Source organism: Arachis ipaensis, chromosome B8 (genome assembly GCF_059453495.1).
Source record: "Arachis ipaensis isolate K30076 ecotype BB chromosome B8, ASM5945349v1, whole genome shotgun sequence".
Taxonomy (NCBI): domain Eukaryota; kingdom Viridiplantae; phylum Streptophyta; class Magnoliopsida; order Fabales; family Fabaceae; genus Arachis; species Arachis ipaensis.
This window is the reverse complement of record NC_142443.1, coordinates 138,211,256-138,218,678: the sequence shown is the minus strand read 5'-3', so window position 1 is coordinate 138,218,678 and position 7,423 is coordinate 138,211,256. Positions and strand designations below refer to the sequence as shown.

Here is a 7,423-nt window from a genome sequence, read left to right as displayed (position 1 = left end):
ACTAAGCTTTTGAGGAGGAAAGAACTTGGCTAAGAAAGCCGTGACCAGCTTATCCCATGAGTTCAGGCTATCTTTTGGTTGAGAGTCCAACCATATTCTAGCTCTGTCTCTTACAGCAAAAGGGAAAAGCATGAGCCTATAGACTTCAGGATCTACTCCATTAGTCTTTACAGTATCACATATCTGCAAGAATTCAGTTAAGAACTGAAAAGGATCTTCAGATGGAAGTCCATGAAACTTGCAGTTTTGTTGCATCAGAGAAACTAGCTGAGGTTTCAGCTCAAAATTGTTTGCTCCAATGGTAGGGATGGAGATGCTTCTTCCATGTAAATTGGAATTAGGTGCAGTAAAGTCACCAAGCATCCTCCTTGCATTATTGTTGTTGGGTTCGGCTGCCATCTCCTTTAGTTGTTCAAAATTTTCAATAAGGTTGTCTCTGGATTGTTGTAATTTAGCTTCTCTTAGTTTCCTCTTCAGAGTCCTTTCAGGTTCTGGATCAGCTTCAACAAGAATGCCTTTTTCCTTGTTCTTGCTCATAAGAAAGAGAAGAGAACAAGAAAAGAAGAGGAATCCTTTATGTCACAGTAAAGAGGTTCCTTATTGTTAGTAGAAGAAGAAAAGGAATAGGGGTGAAGAAGAATGAAGAATCCAAACACAAAGGTAAGGATAGGAGCAGTAATTTGAGATGAGGAGATGTTAGTAGATGAATAAGTAAATAGAAGGAGATGAGAGAGAAGGAGAATTTTCGAAAATTATTTTTGAAAAAGAGTTAGTGGTTTTCGAAAATAGTTTTTGAAAAAGGTTAGTAATTTGCGAAAATAAAAAAAATTAAAATAATTAGTTAATTTAAAAAGAAATTTTAAAAAAGAGAGAAGATATTTTCGAAAATTAGAGAGAGAGAGTTAGTTAGGTGGTTTTGAAAAAGATAAGAAACAAACAAAAAGTTAGTTAGTTAGTTGAAACAAATTTTGAAAATCAATTTTGAAAAGATAAGAAGATAAGAAGTTAGAAAAGTATTTTAAAATCAAATTTTTTAAAAAGATAAGATAAAAAGATATTTTAGAAAAGATATGGTTGAAATTAGTTTTGAAAAAGATTTGATTTTTTAAAATCACAATTAATGACTTGATTCACAAGAAATCACAAGATATGATTCTAGAACTTAAAGTTTGAATCTTTCTTAACAAGCAAGTAACAAACTTGAAATTTTTGAATCAAAACATTAATTGATGATGTTATTTTCGAAAATTATGTGATAAGATAAGAAAAAGATTTTTGAAATTTTTTTTTTAATTTTCGAAAATAAATAAGAAGAGTGAAAAAGATATGATTTTTGAAAAAGATAAAATTTTCAAATTGAAAATTTGATTTGACTCATAAGAAACAAATTGAATTTTAAAAATTTTTGAGAAAGTCAATCAAATTTTCAAAATTTATGAGAGAAAAAAGGAAAGATATTTTTTTTTATTTTTGAAATTTTTAATGATGAGGGAAAAAACATGAAAAATGATGCAATGCATGAAAATTTGGATCAAAACAATGAATGCATGCAAGAATGCTATGAATGTCAAGATGAACACCAAGAACACTTTGAAGATCATGATGAACATCAAGAACATATTTTTGAAAAATTTTATATGCAAAGAAAACATGTAAGACACCAAACTTAGAGATCTTTCATGTTTAGACTCTATGAATGCAAAAATGCACATGTAAAACAAGAAAAGACACAAAACAAGAAAAATATCAAGATCAAACAAGAAGACTTACCAAGAACAACTTGAAGATCATGAAGAACACTTTGAATGCATGAATTTTCGAAAAATGCAAGATGAGTATGCAATTGACACCAAACTTACAATATGACTCAAGACTCAAACAAGAAACACAAAAATAATTTTTGATTTTTATGATTTTCTAATTTTTTTGGATTTTTCGAAAATTATTTGTAAAAGAAAAAATAAGGATTCCAAAATTTTTTTTATATGAATTCCAGGAATCTTGCAGTGTTAGTCTAAAGCTTCAGTCCAGGAATTAGACATGGCTCACTAGCCAGCCAAGCTTTCAGTGAAAGCTCCGGTCCAAAACACTAGACATGGCCAATGGCCAGCCAAGCTTCAGCATGTAACAGGTGGATCAGGAACAGCAATGAATGGATTAGCAACAACTAGCTTGTTCTTGATATGGGTTGGAAGCCCCAGTCCAAACAAATTTAGACATGGCTTTACAGCCAGCCAGGCTTCAACATGCTTCATGAAACACTAGAATTCATTCTTAAAAATTCTGAAGAATATAAAAGATATTTTTTTTTTCGAAAACAGGTGAGAAAATTTTGAAATATTTTTGAAAATTTTTTTTGAAAAGAAAACAAAAAGAAAGTTACCCAATCTGAGCAACAAGATGAACCGTCAGTTGTCCAAACTCAAACAATCCCCGGCAACGGCACCAAAAACTTGGTGCACGAAATTGTGATCTCCAGGCTCGAATAATCCCTGGTAATGGCTCAAAAAACTTGGTGCTCTGATCTCAATTCATAGTTTGTCACAACTTTGATACAACTAACCAGCAAGTGCACAGGGTCGTCCAAGTAATAAACCTTACGTGAGTAAGGGTCGATCCCACGGAGATTATTGGTATGAAGCAAGCTATGGTCATCTTGTAAATCTCAGTCAGGCGGATATTAGACGGATATGGAGTTTTCGAATATTAATTAATAAATAAATAAAAAGTAAAGATAAAGATACTTATGTAATTCATTGGTGAGAATTTCAGATAAGCGTATAGAGATGCGTTCGTTCCTCTGAACCTCTGCTTTCCTGCTGTCTTCATCCAATCAGTCCTACTCCTTTCCATGGCTGGCTTTATGTAAGGCTTCACCGTTGTCAATGGCTACTTTTCATCCTCTCTGAAAAATGGTCCGATGTGCTGTCACTGCATGGCTAATCGTCTGGAGGCATCACCGTTGTCAATGGCTGCATCCCATCCTCTCTGTGAAAATGGTCCGATGCACTGTCACTGCATGGCTAATCATCTGGAGGTTCTCGATCATACTAGAATAGGATTTACTATCCTTTTGTGTCTGTCACTATGCCCAGCACTCGCAAGTTTGAAGCTCGTCACAGTCATTCAATCCTTGAGTCCTACTCAGAATACCACAGACAAGGTTTAGACTTTCCGGACTCTCATGAATGCCGCCATCAATCTAGCTTATACCACGAAGATTCTGATTAAGAGATCTAAGAGATACTCATCCATTCTAAGGTGGAACAGAAGTGGTTGTCAGGAACGCGTTCGTGGGGGAATGATGATGATTTTCACGTTCATCACATTCAAGTTGAAGTGCGAATGAATATCTTAGAAGCGAAATAAGTTGAATTGAATAAAAAAACAGTAGTACTTTGCCTTAATCTTTGAGGAACAGCAGAGCTCCACACCTTAATCTATGGAGTGTAGAAACTCTACCGTTGAAAATACATAAGTGAAGAAGGTCCAGGCATGGCCGAATGGCCAGCCCCCATGATCTAAGAACTAAACGTCACGAGATGTCTAATACAATAGTAAAAGGTCCTATTTATACTAGACTAGTTACTAGGGTTTACAGAAATAAGTAATTGATGCATAAATCCACTTCCGGAGCCCACTTGGTGTGTGCTTGGGCTGAGCTTTAGCTTTCCACGTGCAGAGGTCCTTCTTGGAGTTGAACGCCAGTTTGTAACGTATTTCTAGCGTTCAACTCTGGCTTGTGACGTGTTTCTGGCGTTTAACTCCAGGCTGCAGCATAGAACTGGCGTTCAACGCCCTTTTACGTCGTCTAAACTTGGCCAAAGTATGGACTATTATATATTGCTGGAAAGTCCTGGATGTCTACTTTCCAACGCAATTGGAAGCGCGCCATTTTAAGTTCTTTAGCTCCAGAAAATCTACTTTGAGTGCAGGGAGGTCAGAATCCAACAGCATCAGCAGTCCTTCTTCAACCTCTGAATATGATTTCTGCTCAAGTCCCTCAATTTCAGCCAGAAAATACCTGAAATCACAGAAAAACACACAAACTCATAGTAAAGTCCAGAAATGTAAATTTAACATAAAAACTAATGAAAACATCCCTAAAAGTAACTAGATTCTACTAAAAACATACTAAAAACAATGCCAAAAAGCGTATAAATTATCCGTTCATCAGTTCTCCTTTTATGTCTTATACAAATCATACCTATTATCCTTCATTTAATTATGCGTTACATTATTTCCTTGTCTAACAATATGATAAGTTTACTTTTTGCAAGTTTACTCTCTACAAGTCTCAAATCAAAATAAAAAGCACGACGAAAAAGGCGAACGGTCGACCTAACGGAAACCCGGGACTGATCACCCCAGGAACCATAAGGGACCAAAAGAAAACAAATCGGCTCAAGCAGTAAGTACCACGATAAATGGTAAAACAAAAGGCCACGGCGGCCCGAGCAAACAAAAAATAAAGGTAAGGCCACGACGACTCGAATTAAAATTAGCAATAACCAAAACAAGGCTCAAGCATAAGCAAAAAGAGAAGAGTTCAATACAGCCAAAGGGCGCCCACTAACAAGCCCCAAAATAAAAAACAAGTTACAAAAACGAAAGCGAGAAAAGTCGGGAATATCCATCTAAACGCTCAAAGAATATCAACAATCTTCCCGCCCTCCACAGTCTTCATCGCGCCAACTTGAGAGAGGTCAAGGTCGAGAGCCAGCACAGCCACCTGAAGCTTTATCCCTTCCTCAATCAGCTTAACGGCATCGCGAGCTCCCTTCGCAAGATCTTTGTTCCTTTTCTTCAGGGCAGCCATCTCCCGAGAAGCCGCCTCCGCCGAGCTCTCCGCCAACTTCAGGTTCTCCTCCAACTCCTCAACCCTCTTCTTCATGGCCGCAGTCTCACCACGGGAGGTATTCAGGTCCTTCATTAAAGCCATATCCCGATCCACCAACCTGTTAATCTCTTTGGCGTCCTCTTCAGCCTTCTTCTCCTGCTCGTACAACTTCGTCTTCAGAGACTCCTCCCGAGATCGTGAGTCCGTCAAATCTTTTTGGGAGTTCCGAAGCTTCACCTCCATGGCATGATAGTTGCCCTAGACAGGCTCCACCTTCTTGGCGATAGCAGTAGCACGTAGAAGGCTACGATAGATCCACCTGGCCTGCTCGGAGAGATCGGCCTCATGGAAAAACTCCTCGATGCCGTGGAGCAACTAAGACTCGATAAAGCCCCCAGCATCAAAGTTTTTCTCCATAACCGAAAGGGCCTTACCGGTATCCCGCTTTCTCTTCTTTGGGTTACCCACAACCCTCAGTTCATCATCACCAAAATCTTCCTAAAAAATCTCCGTCTCCACGCCAGCAGACCCCTCAACTTTCTCGGGAGGAACAGCGCTCTCCCGATGAGCCGGGTCGGCCCCGTCCACCTGACCAGTAGCCTCCCCGGCCTCCCCAGCTTCCCCTTGCTCCTGTCTCGCTGAGGGAGTCGACGGGGAGTCACCCTCACCCTCTTCGTTTTCCTTGATGAGGCTCATCAAATCAGCCAAGGTCTTCTTCCTGCGAGCCATGGAAACTGCGAGCAAAAGAAAAGGGAGAGGTGTCAACAATAGAAAAATAGGAAACATAAAAAGCTCAAAGGAGAGATAACCCACCAACATACAACCGACCGGCCTCCCGGTCCCTCATCAACATACGAGGATTAAGGTTCTTCTCACAAAAAATGGCCAACAGAATATCAGCAATATTGCGATCTTCCGAGCTCAGCCAGTCATAGGATACCTTTATAAGATAATCGGACCCCGCACCAAAACTCCAATAGGTAGGGATCCGCCGAGCTCCCTCAGCCGTGAGCCAAAAAGGCTGGTGACCTTCGACCGGTCTAACCTTAAAAAAGGTAGACTTGAAACCATGAAAAAAAAATCCTCAAAGAGGCCAAAGATCCTACACCCCTGTTGGGCCCTAAAAGACATATAACCCTTCTTAGCTTTCCCCTGGCTAGAAGGATTCGTGAGCAGAAAGAGATAGAGAAAGACATTCACTAAGATCGGTAGCTCGAGGTACTCGCAGACCATCTCAAAGCACTGGATGGAGGCCTAGCTATTCGGATGAAGCTGCGACGGCGCAACGTCGCAGCAATTCAGTAAGCTCATAACGAAAGGAGAAAAGGGGAGGCGAAGCCCCAAAGTCGTAAACATGGGCTCGTAAACCCACAGCCAATCAACAACCCTAGGAGAAGCCAAGTTCTTTTGGCAGACACGTTCCCGACCAGCAGGGACGTAGACCTGATAAAGCGTCTCCTCAGGCCCCCCTCCACATAAGAGCCCGGATTGTCGTAACTTCTGGAGCCCCTCCTTGGTCATCTTAGAAGGAGTATCCCTCACATCGGAGGAGACCCAAGCATAGTGGTCGATGAAGTCAGCCAAAGGGCGTTGAGCCTGACTCGGAGAAGCAAGACGATCGGCCTTACCTACAGCGGGGGCACCACTTAGTCAACTCGGGAAATCGGAAACCCTCAAAACAAAAAGCGAAAGGGAAATTACGAATCACCCCTTCACCCCCTATACAAACCCAGAAACATGAACAAAAAAACCCAGGAACATGAACAAAACCCAGAAAAACCCAAAAACGCAAGCGAAAACCCAGTGACACCCCCTCTAGAAGGGAAAACAAGCAAGAAACAGAGAGACCCAAAGCATACACAAAAACGAAATGCATTGGAGAAAGAACAACCAAAAGGGAGAAAAGCCATAAAAACTTACCAGAAGAAGTAGAATCTGCAAGAGGTAGAACGGGGGAAAGAATGCTCAGGGTAACAGCAACAGTGGGGTAGGAACAGCAGCAGCGTAACAGAATAAGGGAGTGAGGAGAAGAAGAAGAAAAGTAAAGAAGAAAGGGGATCACGAAATAAAAATAAAAGGAGGAAAGAGTAACCGCCGAGGAAGAGCGCCAAAAGGCAGGGGCACATCTGCCATTTCACCCAAAATTTCAAATAAATGAAATGATGGGCATTTAATGCCCAGCGCCAAAATCGAGAGAGCAGCACGAAAGTCGAAGCGACCAAATGTGAGGAAAACAAAACGCCACCAACGAGTTGCCGAGGAAAGAAGAAAGTTCGCCGCCTTGGAGAATAAGACAAACGCGCCCAGCCACGAGCACCCAACCTCAAGACTGGCGCGTTGGGGGCACTGTTACGGACTGCCAGTCCAGCCCAAGAAGACGTCGGGTCGGGGCACTACCCCACCCAGACCCAAAACCTCCAAAGGACCTCCATGGGTCGGTCTCATGCACCCGACTCGGTGTCCGACCAACTTACCTCCCCAGGTATGCCACCATCCGGGTCGGAGCCCCCAGGGTCGGTACCCGGCGTACCGACCCCAAGTATGGACGACCCGCTCACGTGGAAGGTGACAGCTCTGTCCCCC

At 41.5% G+C, this 7,423-nt stretch overlaps 1 pseudogene; it reads right to left on the bottom strand.

The window, feature by feature from the left end:
• Nucleotides 1-4,645: 4,645 nt before the first annotated feature.
• LOC148550023 (uncharacterized) lies at nt 4,646-6,073 on the bottom strand (annotated as a pseudogene).
• Nucleotides 6,074-7,423: the final 1,350 nt, after the last annotated feature.